General features: G+C 40.7%; 1 pseudogene; it reads left to right on the forward strand.

The window, feature by feature from the left end:
• The first annotated feature begins 10,643 nt into the window (after window positions 1-10,643).
• Window positions 10,644-13,128, forward strand: LOC117090919 (annotated as a pseudogene).
• Window positions 13,129-17,410: the final 4,282 nt, after the last annotated feature.

Below are 17,410 nucleotides of genomic sequence, written 5' to 3' on the forward strand. Positions count from 1 at the left end.
AGCTCAGCATGGGTGCACCCATAGACAGACTTTCTCGAACACTTCAGGGTGACCGCATCCCCACAGGAGAAGCACCCTCCAGTTTCAGGCTTACCTAAGAGGCAGAGTCACAATTGTCTACTTGGAGCATTAACATTCCAACAGATGAAAAGAAAGGCCTGTCTGATCTAAATAGCCAGAATGTTGGGACAGGTGTGTGTCTGGGAGATGGATAGCTTCCCTGCTGACCTGACAGGGGAGCTAAGGTGGCTGCCACCCTTTCCCTGATAAGACTTCAGTGTGTCTCACTGACAGCTCCCCCAGCCCCCTTTGTCAAGGTTGAGACCTCTGCCCACCATTGGGTATTGCATTTATCCACTTTCTTTAGCCACAACTGGTTCCTATCTAGGAACACCTCCACTACTGGCCTGAAGCCTGAACCATCAACCCAGTGAATGAAATACTGGGGAAAAGTAAATAAGTTTAAAAGTGCATACCACATTGGAATGAGATAAGCTTCCAGAGATAGTAAGTTTGCTCACTCACTGAGTACATTACTGCTATGTCTAGCATCTGAGAAAGCCATCATACAAAGTTTCTCTATAACCAAGGAAATCATACAGACTTTTCAACCCTAAAAGCACCAAGAACCAAATTCGGCTATAACGAACTATAAACATTAAAGTCAAATCCTTAAGAAGGAAAATAAGAAATAAAATCACACAGTCAAATCAAAAATAAATTTAAGGATAATTAGAAGAAACAGTCTACCGAAATGAAGAGGAACCAGAAAACTAATTCTGTTAATAGGATAAAATGGGGTTCTATAACACCTCCCAAAAGATCACATTAGCTCTCAAGAAATGAAGCCAAACTAGGACAAAATCTTAGAAATACCAAATGAAGACTTCAGAATGTTGTATAAGAGCTACTCAAGGAGATACCAGAGAAAGGTGAAAACCAAAATAAAGAAATTTAAAAGAAAAAAATTCAGATTACAAAAGAAAAATTTTCTAGAGAGCTAAATATCATAAAAAAGGAACTTCTGGAAATGAAAGACACATTTAGGGAATTACAAAATAAGTGGAAAGTATTAACAAAAGACTAGAATAAGTAGAAGAAAGAATTTCAGAATTCAAAGACAAGGCTTTCAAATTAAGCCAATCAGACAATAACGAAGAAAAAAGAATCAAATGAACGAAGTCTCCAAGAAATACAGTAGTATGTAAAACAGCCAAATCTAAAAATAATTGGTGTTCCTGAGGGAAGAAGAGAAAACAAAAAGTTTGGAAAATTTATTTGAAGGAATAATTGAGGAAAACTTCCCTGGCCCTGCTGGAGATTTAGATATCCAAATCCAAGAAGCTCAAAGAACTCCTAAGAAACTCATTGCAAAAAGATCACCATCAAGGCATGGTCATTAGGCCATGCAAAGCCAACATGTAGAAAAGAAATCTAAGAGCAATGAGACAAAAAGCATCAGGTCACATATAAAGGAAAACCTATCAGACTAACAGCAGACTTCTCAACAGAAACCTTATAAGCCCAAAGGAATTGGGACCCTGTCTTTAGCTGCCTTAAACAGAACAACTGTCAGCCAACAATGTATCCAGCAAAACAAAATGAAACAGAGATATAATGAAATGAAAGAGAGAGAAAGTCATTTTCAGACAAACAAATGCTGAGAGAATTTGTAGTGCTACCAAACCAGCACTATGAGAAATGTGCACAGGGGCGGGTGTTTTGGCTGATGTCTGTAATCCCAGCACTTTTGGAGTCCGAGGCAGGAGCATCACAAGTCAGGAGACCAGCCTGGCCAATATGGTGAAACCTCGTCTCTACTAAAAATACAAAAATTAGGCCAGGCCTAGTGCCTCATGCCTGTGATCCCAGCACTTTGGGAGGCCAGGGCAGGCGGATCACCTGAGGTCAAGAGTTTGAGACCAGCCTGGTCAACATGGCGAAACCCCAACTCTACTAAAAATACAAAAATTAGCTGGACATGGTGGCGGGTGCCTGTAATCCCAGCTACCTGGGAGGCTGAGGCAGAAGGATCACTTGAACCCAGGAGGTGGAGGGTATGGTAAGCCAAGACCAGGTCATTGCACTCTAGCCTGGGCAACAAGAGATAAAACTCCATCTCAAAAAAAAAAAAGAAAAAAGAAAATACAAAAATTAGCCAGACATGGCGGTGGGTGCAGGTAGTCCCAGCTACTCAGGAGGCTGAGACAGGAGAACGCTTGAACCTGGGAGGTGGAGGTTGCAGTGGGTCAAGATCGCACCACTGCACTCCAGCCTCAAAGACAAAGTGAGACTCTGTCTCAAAAAAATAAAAAGATAAGAAAAGAAAAGAAATGTGAAAAGGAGTTCTAAATCTTGAAACAGAAGCTCAATATGCACCAAAATAGAACCTCTTGAAAGCATAAAACTCACAAGACCTATCAAACAACAACACAGTGAAAAACACAAAGTATGTAGGTAACGATTAATATGATGAGTAGAACAATATCTCACATCTCAATATTAACATTGAACATAAATGGCCTAAATGCTCCACTTAAAAGAAACTGATTGGCAGAATCAATTTTAAAAAGTACAAACCAAATATCTGCTATCTTCAAGAGACTCACCTAACATGTAAGGACTCATATAAATTCAAGGTAAAGGGGTAGAAAATGATATTTCATGCAAATGAAAATGAAAAGTGAGCAGGAGTAGCTAGTCTTATACCAGACATAACAGACTTTAAAGTAACAATAGTTAAAAAAAAAAAAAAGTCAAAGAAGGTCATTATATAATGATAAATGGATCAATCCAAACAGAAGACATCACGGTCATAAATTTATATTTACCTAACACTGGAGCTCCCACGTTCATAAAACAACTACTATTAAAGCTAAGAAAGAGATAGACAGCAAAACAATAATAGTGGAGGACTTCAATATTCCACCTGTAGCAGGACATCATTGAGACAGAAAGTCAACAAACCAATAGTGGACTTAAACTACACTCTGGAACAAATGGACTTTACAGAACATTGTTTGCAAGAACCAAAGCACATACATTCTTCTCATCAGACATGAAAACTTCTCCAAGATAGACCATGTGATGGGATACAAAACAAATCTCAATAAGTTAAAAAACACATATAATATCAAGTATCTTCTCAGGCCACAGTGGAAAAAAACTAGAAATCAACACCAAAAGAAATCTTCAAAACTAAACAAATACATGGAAATTAAATAATCTGCTCATGAATGATTTTTGGGTTGACAATGAAATCAAGATGAAAATTTAAAAATTAATTGAAATGAATGATAAAACACTAGTTATCAAAACCTATGAAATATAGCAAAAAAAAGCAGTGCTAAGAGAAAAGTTTATAGTGCTAAATATCTACTCAAAACGTCTGAAACAGCACAACTTGACAACCTAATGTCACACCTCAAGGAACTACAGAAATAATAACAAACTAAACCCAAAGCTAGCAGAAGAAAGAAAATGACAAAGATGAGAGCAGATCTAAATGATATTTAAATGAACAAACCAAAAAAAATTTTTAAAAGCCCAAAACATCAATGAAACAGAAAGCTGGCCCTTTGAAAAGATAAACAAGATAGATATACCATTAGCTAGATTAAGCAAGACAAAAAGAGAGAAGATTCAAGAAAGTTCAATTAGAAGTGAAAGGAACAACTAGTGCCAGCCACTGCAAAAGCATGCCAAATTGTAAAGACCATTGATGCTAGGAAGAAACTGCATTAACTAACAGGCAAAAGAACGAGCTAACATCATAATGACAGGATCAAATTCACACATAACAATATTAACCCTCGATGTAAATGGACCAAATGCCCCAATTAAAACACACAGACTGGCAAATTGGATAGAGTCAAGACCCATCAGTGTGCAGTGTTCAGGAGACCCATCTCACATGCAGAGAGATGCCTCAAAATAAAGGGATGGAGGAAGATCTACCAAGCAAATGGAAAGCAAAAAAACAAAAACAAAAACCAAAAAAAGCAGGGATTGCAATCCTAGTCTCTGATAAAACAGACTTTAAACCAACAAAGATCAAAAGAGACAGAGAAGGCCATTACATAATGGTAAAGAGATCAATTCATCAGGAAGAGCCAACTATCCTAAATATATATGCACCTCAGATTCATAAAGCAAGTCCTTAAAGACTTACAAAGAGACTTAGATTCCCACACAATAATAATGGGAAACTTTAACACCTCACTGTCAATATTAGACAGATCAGTGAGACAGAAGGTTAACAAGAATATCCAGTACTTGAACTCAGCTCTGCACCAAGCGGACCTAATAGACATCTACAGAACTCTCCACCCCAAATCAACAGAATATACATTCTTCTCAGCACCACATCACACTAATTCCAAAATTGACCACATAGCTGGAAGTAAAGTACTGCTCAGCAAATGTAAAAGAACAGACATCACAATAAACTGTCTTTAAGACCACAGTGCAATCAAATTAGAACTCAGGAAACTCACTCAAAACCTCACAACTACATGGAAACTGAACAACCATCTCCTGAATGACTACTGGGTACATAACGAAATGAAGGCAGAAGTAAAGATGTTCTTTGAAACCAATGAGAACAAAGACACAACATACCAGAATGTCTGAGACACATTTAAAGCAGTGTGTAGAGGGAAATTTATAGCACTAAATGCCCACAAGAGAAAGCAGGAAAGATCTAAAATTGACACCCTAACATCACAATTAAAAGAACTAGAGAAGCAAGAGCAAACAAATTCAAAAGCTAGCAGAAGGCAAGAAATAACTAAAATCAGAGCATAATTGAAGGAGATAGAGACAAAACAAAAACAAAAACCCTTCAAAAAATCAATGAATCCAGGAGCTGGTTTTTTGAAAAGATTAACAAAATTGATAGACCGCTAGCAAGACTATTAAGAAGAAAAGAGAGAAGAATCAAACAGATGCAATAAAAAAATGATAAAGGAGATATCACCATCAATCCCACAGAAATACAAACTACCATCAGAGAATACTATAAACACCTCTACGCAAATAAACTAGAAAATCTAGAAGAAATAGATAAATTCCTGGACACATACACCCTCCAAAGACTAAACCAGGAATAAATTGAATCTCTGAATAGACCAATAGCAGGCTCTGAAATTGAGGCAATAATTAATAGCCCATCAACCAAAAAAGTCCAGGACTAGACAGATTCACAGCCAAATTCTACCAGAGGTACAAAGAGAAGCTGGTACCACTCCTTCTGAAACTATTCCAATCAATAGAAAAAGAGGGAATCCTCCCTAACTCATTTTAGGAGGCCAGCATCATCCCGATACCAAAGTCTGGCAGAGACTCAACAAAAAAAGAGAATTTTAGAACAATATCCCTGATAAACATCAATGCGAAAATCCTCAATAAAATACTGTCAAACTGAATCCAGCAGCACATCAAAAAACTTACCCAACACAATCAAGTGGGCTTCATCCCTGGGATGCAAGGCTGGTTCAAAACATGCAGATCAATAAACGTAATCCATCATGTAAACAGAACCAGCGACAAAAACCACATGATGATCTCAATAGATGCACAAAAGGCCTTCGACAAAATTTAACAGCCCTTCATGCTAAAAACTCTCAATAAACTAGGTATTAATGGAACGTATCTCAAAATAATAAGAGCTATTTATGACAAGGATGCCTTCTCTCACCACTCCTATTCAACATAGTGTTGGAAGTTTTGGCCAGGCAATCAGGCAAGAGAAAGAAATAAAGGGTATACAATTAGGAAAAGAGGAAGTCAAATTGTCCCTCTTTGCAGATGACATGATTGCATATTTAGAAAACCCCATTGTCTCGGCCCCAAATCTCCTTAAACTGATAAGCAACTTCAGCAACTCTCAGGATACAAAATCAATGTTCAAAAATCACAAGCATTCCCATACACGAATAACAGACAAACAGAAGCCAAATCATGAGTGAACTGCCATTCACAATTGCTACAAAGAGAATAAAATACCTAGCAATACAACTTACAAGGGATGTGAAGGATCTCTTCAAGGAAAACTACAAACCACTGCTCAACAAAATCAAAGAGGACACAAACAAATGGAAGAACATGCCATGTCCATAGATAGGAAGAATCAAAATCGTGAAAATGGCCATACTGCCCAAGGCAATTTATAGATTCAATGCCATCCCCATTAAGCTATCAATGACTTTCTCCACAGAATTGAAAAAACACTTTAAAGTTCATACAGAACCAAAAATGAGCCTGCATTGCCAAGACAATCCTAAGCAAAAAGAACGAAGCTGGAGGCATCATGCTACCTGACTTCAAACTATACTACAAAGCTACAGCAACCAAAATAGCACGGTACTGGTACCAAAACAGAGATATAGACCAATGGAACAGAACAGAGGCCTCAGAAATAATACCATACATCTACAATCAATCATTTGATCTTTGACAAACCTGACAAAAACAAGAAATGGGGAAAGGATTCCATATTTAATAAATGGTGCTGGGAAAACTGGCTAGCCATACGTAGAAAGCTGAAACTGGATCCCGTCCTTACACCTTATACAAAAATTAATTCAAGATGGATTAAAGACTTAAATGTTAGCCCTAAAACCATAAAAACCCTAGAAGAAAACTAGGCAATACCATTCAGGACATAGGCCTGGGTAAGGACTTCATGACTAAAACACCAAAAGCAATGGCAACAAAAGACAAAATAGACAAATGGGATCTAATTAAAGAGTTTTTACACAGCAAAAGAAACTACCATCACAGTGAGCAGTCAACCTACAGAATGGGAGAAAATTTTCACAATCTACCTATCTGACAAAGGGCTAATATCCAGAATCTACAAAGAACTTAAATTTACAAGAAAACAAACAAACAACTCCATCAAAAAGTGGACAAAGGATATGAACAGACACTTCTCAAAAGAAGACATTTACGCAGCCAACAGACACATGAAAAAATGCTCATCATCACTGGTCATCAGAGAAATGCAAATTGAAACCACAATGAGATACGATCTCACACCAGTTAGAATGGAAATCATTAAAAACTCAGGAAACAACAGATGCTGGAGAGAATATGGAGAAATAGGAATGCTTTTACACTGTTGGTGGGAATGTAAACTAGTTTAGCCATTGTGGAAGACAGTGTGGTGATTCCTCAAGGCTCTAGAGCTAGAAATACCATTTGACCCAGTGATTTCATTACTAGGTATATACCCAAAGGATGATAAACTATGCTACTATAAAGACACAGGCACATGTATGTTTATGGTGGCACTATTCACAATAGCAAAGACTTGGAACCAACCCAAATGTCCATCAATGATAGACTGGATTAAGAAAATGTGGCACATATATACCATGGAATACTAGGCAGCCATAAGAAAGGATGAGTTCATGTCCTTTGCAGGGACATGGATGAAGCTGGAAACCATCATTCTGAGCAAACTATCATAAGGACAGAAAACCAGACACCACATGTTCTCACTCGTAGGTGGGAATTGAACAATGAGAATGCTTGGACACAGAGTGGGGAACATCACACACTGGGGCCTGTCGTGGGGCGGGGGGTGGGAGCATTGGGAGAAATACCTAATGTAAATGATGGGTTGATGGGTACAGCGGGCCAGCATGGCACATGTATACCTATGTAATGAGCCTGCACGTTGTGCACATGTACCCTAGAACTTAGAGTATAATAATAAAAAAAAGAGAGAATAATATGATCTATGGAAATAATGTTAACTGTTTTTTCTAGTTTTGTGTCTTTTGCAAATTTGACATTGTTGATATAGAAATATAGCTTCCCAAGCTGTTTATAAGGCAATCGTCACACATTTGTATCTGTCATATTCTGGATTTCTAGGTTTTTGTTTGCTTTGGGTTTGATTGCTTTTTGAAGCAATCAATATATTATATTGTAACAAATAAAATATAAATAGTTTATCCTCCAGGGAAAGAAAAAGAAATGAGAATGGAAACATTACAATAGATACCACAGAAATACATAAAATCATTTGAGACTACTATGAACACCTCTAAGTACACAAACTAGAAAACCTAGAGGAAATGGATAAATTCGTAGAAAATACAACCCTCCTAGATTAAATCAAGAAGAAGTAGAAACCCTAAACAGACCAATAAAAGGAGCAAAACTGAATCTGTAATTAAAAAAAAAAAGCCAACAAAAAAAGCCTAGGACCAGATGAATTTACAGCTGAATGCTATCACTCATTCAAAGAATTGATGCTAATCCTACTGAAACTAGTCAAAAAGTGAAAAACAGGGAATCCTCCCTAAATGAGTCTATGAAGCCAATATCACCCTGATACTCAAACCAGGAAAGAATATAATTTTTAAAAGACCAGTACTACAGACCAATATCCCTGATGAATATAGACATAAAAATCCTTAACAAAATACTAGTTACCTGAATCCAACAGCCAATCAAAAAGATAGTACAATGCCGGGCGCAGTGGCTCACGCCTGTAATCCCAGCACTGTGGGAGGCCGAGGCAGGCGGATCACTTGAGGTCGGGAGTTGGAGACCAGCCTAGCCTACATGGCAAAACCCCATCTCTACTAAAAATACAGTAATTAGCCAGGTGTGGTGGCATGTGCCTGTCGTCCCAGCTACTCGGGAGGCTGAGGCAGGGGAATCGCTTGAACCCGGGAGGTGGAGGTTGTGGTGAGCTGAGATCATGTCACTGCACTCCAGTCTGGGTGACAGAATGAGACTCTGTCTCAAAAAGAAAAAAAAAAGAAATATATAAAAAGATAATACATCATGATCAAGTGTGTTTCATCCCAGGGATGTAGGGATAGTTTAACATAAGCAAGTCAATAAATGTGAAACATCACATAATTAGAATTAAAAACAAAAACCGTACAATCATCTCAACAGATGCAGAAAAAGCATTCAATAAAATTCTGCATTCCTTTATGATAAAAACCCTCAACAAACTAAGCATAGAAAAGACTTAACCTCAAAATAATAAAAGCCACATAGGACAAAGCCACAGCCAACATCATATCGAAGGGGAAAAGCTGAAAGCATTCTTCTTGAGAACTATAACAAGACAAGGATACCCACTTTCATTATTTCTATTCAACACGGTACTAGAAGTCCTAGCCAGAGCAATCAGGCTAGAGAAAGAAATAAAAGGCCTCCAAATTGATAATAAGGACGTCAAACTATCACTGTTTGCCACCAATATGACTGTACACCTAGAAAACTCTGAAGACCCCTCTGAAAGACTCCTAGACTTGATAAACAAATTCAGTACTCTTAGATTACAAAATCAATGTACACGATTCAGTAGCACTGCTATATACTAATAACAACCAAGGTGACAGTCAAATCAATAACTCAACCCTTTTACAACCGCTGCAAAAATAAATACCTAGGAACATACTTAACCAAGGAGGTGAAAGAGCTCCACAAGGAGAACTACAAAACACTGCTGAAATAAATCACAGATGACACAAATAAATTGAAACACATCCAATGCTCATGGATTGGAATAAACAATATTGTGAAAATGACCATATTGCCCAAAGTGATCCACAGATTCAAAGCAATTTCCATCAAAATACCATCATCATGTTTTCACAGAACTAGAAAAAACAATCCTAAAATTCATATGGAACCAAAAAAGAGCTTGGATAGCCAACGCAATCCTAAGCACGAAGAACAAATCTGGAGGCATCACATAATTAGACTTCAAATTTTACTCTAAGTCTATAGTTACCAAAACAGCATGGTACTGGTATAAAAGTAGACACATGAGCCAATGGAATAGAAAAAAGAGAACTCAGAAGTAAAGCCTAATGTCCAGGCAAGGTGCTCACACTTGTAATCCCAACACTTTGGGAGGCCCAGGCGGGCGGATCACTTGAAACCAGGAGTTCCAGACCAGCAGAGCCAAGATGGCGAAACCCCTTCTCTACTAAGAATACAAAAATTAGCTGCATGTGGTGGCCAACACCGGTAATCCCAGCTACTCGGGAGGCTGAGGCAGGAGAATCGCCTGAACCTGAGAGGCGGAGGCAGCAGTGAGCTGAGATTAAGTGTCACTGCACTCCAGCCTGGGCAATACAGCGAGACCCCACCTCAGAAAACAAAAACAGAAAACAAAAAAGAGGCGGCGGCAAGGCGCCTGCGGGAGCTGGTTTGTGGGTCGGTGGGTTCTCTGAGGAGGCGGCTGGGAAGGAGGGGTTGCAGTTGAAGCGGCTCAGTCAGCTGACGAGGCCAGACCTCAGCAGTGCGAGCTGGAGCACGGCAGAGCCCAAGGCTCTTTCCCCGGAGGGTGGGGACAAGTGAGCGAGTAGCCGCCACGACTCGGCCTATCATGTCCTTGGAGACGACTGCAGCCACCGAGAACCGAGGCCGCCCCGAAGGCGAGTCGTCGGCGCGACCGCAGCGCCCTCGAGCGGTAATCAAAATCAAAAGTCGCCGAGGACCGGGCCTGTAGTCCCAGCTACTCGGGAGGCTGAGGCAGGAGAATGGCGTGAACCCGGGAGGCGGAGCTTGCAGTGAGCTGAGCTCTTGCCTCTGCACTCCAGCCTGGGCAACAGGGCAAGACTCTGTCTCAAAAAAAAAAAAAAAAAAAAAAATATCGCTGAGGACGAACAGATCAATGCCAGCAAAAACGAGGAGGACGCAGGAAAAATACTCGTTGGTGGCCTGAGCTGGGATACCAGCAAAAAAGATTTAAAAGACTATTTTACTAAATTTGGAGAGGTCTTTGACTGCACAAAAAAAATGGATCCCAACACTGGACGGGCAAGAGGGTTTCGGTTTATCCTGTTCAAAGATGCAACCAATGTGCAGAAGGTCCTAGACCAGGAGTACAGGCTGGATGGCCGTGTCATTGACCCTAAAAAGGCCATGGCTATGAATGAGAGGTGACAACGTGCCAGCAGCCCTCGCTTGCTCTCGGCACCTCCTCGGCCTTGGCGTCTGCTCTGGCCGCGCTTGAGGAGCCCTTCAGCCTGTGCTGCACTGTGGGGGCCCCTCGGGGGCTGGCCAAGGCAGGAGCCAGATCCTCTGCTCAGCAGGAGGTGTGGAGTGAGAGGCGCGGGCGGGAACCCGGGCTGCGCGGGGCAGTCGCAGGCTGGCGCGGGTTCTCTGGTGGGCTTGGGCTCCGCTGCCCCGCATTCGGCGAGGCAGGCAGGCGCCTGCTGGGCTTGATGAGGGGCGAGATCCCTCTGGGCTGCGGGAGTGTCCTGGCAGGGTGCTGCAGAGTCCCATGGCGACTGCCAGTGAGAAGGGAAGCCGGCTCGGCTTCTGGGAGGGTGGGGACTTGGAGAACTTTTCTGTCTAGCTAAAGGTTTGTAAATGCACCAATGGGTGCTCTATGTCTAGGTAATCAAGTAGGGACTTAAAGAACTTTTGTGTCCAGCTAAAGGATTGTAAACACACCAATCAGCACTCTGTGTCTAGCTAAAGGATTGTAAACGCACCAATCAGCACCCTGTCAAAACAGACCAATCAGCTCTCTGTAAAACAGTCCAATCAGCTCTCTGTAAAATGAACCAATCAGCAGGATGTGGCTGGGGCCAGATAAGGGAATAAAAGCAGGGCACCCTCGGCAGCAGCTGCAGCCCGGTAGCGTGCCTTTCCAGGGAGCTGGGTGTTAGATCTTTTGCTCTTCCTAATAAATCTTGCTGCTGCTCACCCTTTGGGTCTGCAGCCTTTATGAGCTGTAACACTCCCTGTGAAGGTCTGCAGCTGCACTCCTGAAGCCACCCAGACCCCGAACCCACCAGGAGAGACAAACAATTCCCCACGTGCCAACTTTATGAACTGTAACCCTCACTGCAAAAGGTCTGCAGCTTCACTCCTGAAGCCAGTGAGACTAGGAACCCCACCGGCAGGAACAAACAACTCCAGACACATTTAAACACCTGAAGAAACAAACAACTCCGGACGTGCCACCTTTATGAACTGTAGCCCTCACTGCCAAGGTCTGCAGCTTCACTTCTGAGGCCAGCGAGATCGTGATCCCACCGGGAGGAACAAACAACTCCAGACGCGCCGCCTTTATGAGCTGTAACACTCACCGCGAAGGTCTGCAGCTTCACTCCTGAAGCCAACGAGACTACGAACCCACCTGCAGGAACAAACAACTCCAGACACATCTGAAGGAATGAACAACTGCAGACGCGCCACCTTTCCGAACTGTAACGCTCAGGGCTAAGGTCTGCAGTTTCACTTCTGAGGCCAGCGAGACCACGAACCCTCCGGAAGGAATGAACAACTCCAGACGTGCCGCCTTTAAGAGCTGTAACACTCACCGGGAAGGTCTGCAGCTTCACTCCTGAAATCAGCAAGACCACGGACCAACCAGAAGGAGGAAACTCCAGACACACCATCTTTGAGAACTGTAACACTCACCACGAGCGTCTGCGGCTTCATTCTTGAAGTCAGTGATACCAAGAACCCACCAATTCCGGGAACATGACTTCATGGAGGGTCTGAATCCTGAAGCCACTGAGGAAAAGATCAGGGAGTACTTTGGCGAGTTTGGGGAGATTGAGGCCATTGAAACTCCAATGGATCCAAAGTTGAACAAAAGACAAGGTTTTGTGTTTATTTAAAAAAAAAAAAAAAAAAAAAACCTGTGAAGAAGGTTCTGGAGAAAAAGTTCCATACTATCAGTGGAAGCAAGTGTAAGATCAAGGTGGCCCAGCCCAAAGAAATTTACTGGCAGAAGCGTATGGCTCTGGGGGCTGTGGAAACCACAATGGAGGAAACGAGGCAGCGGAGGTGGTGGTGGTGGTGGTGGTGGTGGAGGTGGAGGTCAGGGTAGTACAAACTACAGCAAGAGGCAGCGACATGGTGGCCCTCAGAATACCTACAAGCCATACTGAGGCAGCAGCAGGAGAGCCCAACCAATCACACACATGCTGTGTTTGGATATGGAGTGAACACAATTATGTACCAAATTTAACTTGACAAACTTTCTATGGCTTGTCCCATGTGCATCTTATTTAAAATTTCCGCCACGGAAATCACTCTCTTGTTTACTATTTCCAGAGCTGTAGTTATTTAGGCAGCGTGTGGTGTCTGAGAGGCCAGAGGGGCATTACCGGCTGATGTTTAGTACCAGGTGGTCCAGAGCAAAATGGCAGTCTTTGCTTCCTGTTGCCACACGCTGCAGCCTGGACCTGTGGGCCCTGGTTGTAAAGAGTAAATTGTATCTCAGGAAACCGGTGTCACCTTTTCATTTTATATTATTTGTGTCATACATTTCCTGTAATGGAAGGGTTAATTTTACTGTACTTTTTAGTACCTTTGGGGAATCTAATGTAACATATTTTACACGTGTCCTGATTTTGCCACAACCTGGGTATTGAAGCTATCCAAGCATTTAAAATAAAAGGTTAACCCCCCGCCATAAAAAAGAAAGCCAAATACTTAACATCTAACTGATCTTTGTTGAAGCATGCAAAAACATAAACCTATTTAATAAATGGTGCTGAAAAGACTGGCAAGCCACATGTAGAAGAATGAAACTGGATCCCAATCTCTCGCCTTATACAAAAATCAACTCTAGATGGATCAAAGACTTAAATCTAAGAACTGAAACCATAAAAATCACAGAAGATTACATTAGAAAAACTCTTCTGGACATTAGCCTATGCAAAGAATTTATAACTAATACTCCAAAAGCAAATGCAGCAAAAATGAAAATAAATAAATGGGACCTCATGAAACTAAAAAGCTTCTGCACAGCAAAATAAATAATCAGAGTAGACAACCCACAGAATGAGACAAAATATTTGCAAACTATGCATCCAACAAAGGACTAATATCCAGAATCTACTAGGATCTCAAACAAATCAACAAGAAAAAAAAAATCCCATCAAAAAGTGAGCAAGGGACATACATAGACATTTCTCAAAAGAGGATATACAAACATGAAACAATGCTCAACATTACTAATTATCAGGGAAGTGCAAATTAAAACCACAGTGAGATACCATCTTACTCCTACAATAATGGCTGTTATTAAAAAGTCAAAAAAAAAGATAGATGTTGGCATGGATATGGTGAAAAGCAAATGCTTATTCACTGCTGGTGGGAATGCAAATTAGTACAACCTCCATGGAAAACAGTATGAAGATTCCTTAAAGAACTAAAAGTATAAACTAGTTCAACCATTATGGAAAACAGTATGGCGATTCCTCAAGGATCTAGAACTAGATGTACCATATGACCCAGCCATCCCACTACTGGGTATATACCCAAAGGATTATAAATTACTCTACTACAAAGACACATGCACACGTATGTTTATTGCGGCACTATTCACAATAGCAAAGACTTGGAATCAACCCAAATGTCCATCTGTGACAGACTGGATTAAGAAAATGTGGCATATATACATCATGGAATACTATGCAGCCATCAAAAAGGATGAGTTTGCGTCCTTTGTAGGGACATGGATGCAGCTGGAGACCATCATTCTTAGCAAACTATCACAGGAAGAGAAAACCAAACACCGCATGTTCTCACTCATAGGTGGGAACTGAACAATGAGATCACTTGGACTGGGAAAGGGGAACATCACACACTGGGGCCTATCATGGGGAGGGGGGAGGAGGGAGGGATTGCATTGGGGGAGTTATACATGATATAAATGATGAATTGATGGGTGCTGACGAGTTGATGGGTGCAGCACACCAACATGGCATAGGTATACATATGTAACAAACCTGCACGTTATGCACATGTACCCTAGAACTTAAAGTATAAAAAAAAAAAAAAAAAAGAACTAAAAGTAGATATACCATTCAATCCAGCAATCCTACTACTGGGTATCTACCCCAAAATAAGTCGTTGTATATGAAGAAGACACTTGCACATGTATGATTATAGTAACAGAATTCACAACTGCAAAGATATGGGACCAATCTAAGTGCCCATTAACCAATGATTGGATAAAGAAAAATGTGGTATATATACACCATGGAATACCACTCGCCCATAAAAAGTAATGAAATAATGTCTTTTGCAGTACCTTGGTTAGAGCTGGAGGCCACTATTCTAAGTAAGTCAGGAGTGGAAAACCGAAAACTGTATGTTCTGACTTACAAGTGGAAGCTAAGCTATGAGTAGGCAAATCCATACAGAGTGATATAATGACTCAGAAGCAGGAGGTGAAAAGGAGGGATTAAAAAACGACATATTGGGTACAATGTACACTACTCAGGTGACGGACAGGTGCATTACAAACAGAATTCACAACTATATAATTCGTCCATGTAACCAAAAACTTCTTGTACCCCAAAAGCTATTGAAATAAAAATAAATAAAAATAAAAATATCTTCCTGTTGCACAGTGCCTTGTAAGAAGTAGGAAATCAAAAATTATTTGTTTGTTTGCATTGGGTTGGATATCAGAGAGCCATATAAAAGAGAAAGTAGTCAAAATTGTGAAGATGAAGTTATGTAAAGCCCATATGTAAATAAAACAGAGATAGAGGGTTAAAAATTACAACAGCTGGGATCAGAAAGAAAGGCACTTAGGAGGTGCCTGTAATTATGATTCTCATAAAATAGCAATTAGAACTATTTCCCAAGCTTCGGTTATTCAAGTATATTACTAATAATTTTTGATAATCAACCAACGTTAACATTTATACTACTTTTCCTTAAGTTTTTTTTTTCAAAAATAAGAATATTTTTGACTATCGACTATATGGTGAGTACTATTCTCAGACTCTTGGATACATCCATGTACAGCAAAGCTGTCAGTCCTTTTAGAGACTATATTCTACGGAGAAAAACATATGATATATAAGAAAGATAATAAGTATTAGTCTGGTGTAAAAGTAATTGCGGTTTTTGCCATTACTTTCAATGGCAAAACTGCAATTTTGCACCTAATAAGTAAATAGTACAGTATATTAGACTATAATAAATGCTATGGTAAATAAACAGAGGTAAGGGAGATGAAGAATGTAGGGAGAAAGGGTTGGTAACTTTAGAGTTATCTGAGTAAGCATCATTAAGAAGCTCATGTTTGTGCAGAGATGGGAAAGAGGTGAGAGACCAGGTCCTGCAGCTTTGTCAGGTAAGAATCATTCAGGTAAAGGATAAGAATCACCAGTACCGGGGGCCGGGCGCTGTGGCTCAAGCCTGTAATCCCAGCACTTTGGGAGGCCGAGACGGGCGGATCACGAGGTCAGGAGATAGAGACCATCCTGGCTAACACGGTGAAACCTCGTCTCTACTAAAAATACAAAAACTAGCCGGGCGAGGTGGCGGGTGCCTGTAGTCCCAGCTACTCGGGAGGCTGAGGCAGGAGAATGGCGTAAATCCGGGAGGCGGAGCTTGCAGTGAGCTGAGATCTGGCCACTGCACTCCAGCCCGGGCGACAGAGCGAGACTCCGCCTCAACAAAAAAAAAAAAAAAAAAAGAATCACCAGTACCTTGAGGTGGAAGCACGCCTGACATGGTTGAGAAACAACAGAGAAACCAGCGTCCTGAGTGCAATGAGTAAAGATAAAGGAAGTAGATTAGCTCAAAGTTAAGAGGACCAGAATTACAAAGGTATTTCATTTTTGGGTTGCTTTTTTTTACTCTGAGATACATGAGAAGTTGATGAGAATTTTCAGTAGAGAACCGACATGATTTTATTTAAATTTAATGGCCTCACTCTGATTTGTTTGAAAATAGACTGTAGAGGACAAGGGTGAAGGCTCAGGGACTACTTCAAAAATTATTGCTGTAATCCAGACATGTGAACATGGTGGCCCCTCAGCATGTCTTCTGGTGTGATCATTACTCATCTTGAATTTAACTTTTAAACTGAGATTCAGCTAGCAGCTATTTCACCTTTTCTGTCTCTTGGAAAAGTGTGTATGTTTTCTGTTTATTCACATATATTTCCATATAAGCTGTGATATAAACGTATCTCAACACGTCGGGTACTCTATGTCTTGCACAACCTAGAGCAATCTTACTTTACACCCTCACTTTCTGGGTTACGTTTCCTGGCCTGGCCTGTCCTAGATTAGTACAGCTGGATCTTCAGCATCCAGTTATTTACCTTGATTACCATAATTTCTTGACTCATCCACTATATCCTGAGGACCCGGGAGGAATGAATCAAAACAAAACCAAAATTAAAATACTAGGTATTTCTTCCAAACTCCATCCTAAGCCTTAACTACTTAAAACAGTTAACCATACTCATGTTCTCAGCCTGATCAATCTCTTCCTTTTCTTTTATTTTGATTATACATTATATCATTTATTTATTTATGTATTTATTTGTTTATTTATTTATTTTTTTTTTGAGACGGAGTCTCGCTCTGTCGCCCAGGCTGGAGTGCAGTGGCCGGATCTCAGCTCACTGCAAGCTCCGCCTCCCGGGTTT

This window comes from Trachypithecus francoisi, unplaced genomic scaffold (genome assembly GCF_009764315.1).
Source record: "Trachypithecus francoisi isolate TF-2019V2 unplaced genomic scaffold, Tfra_2.0 Lachesis_group11, whole genome shotgun sequence".
NCBI classification, from domain to species: Eukaryota; Metazoa; Chordata; class Mammalia; order Primates; family Cercopithecidae; genus Trachypithecus; species Trachypithecus francoisi.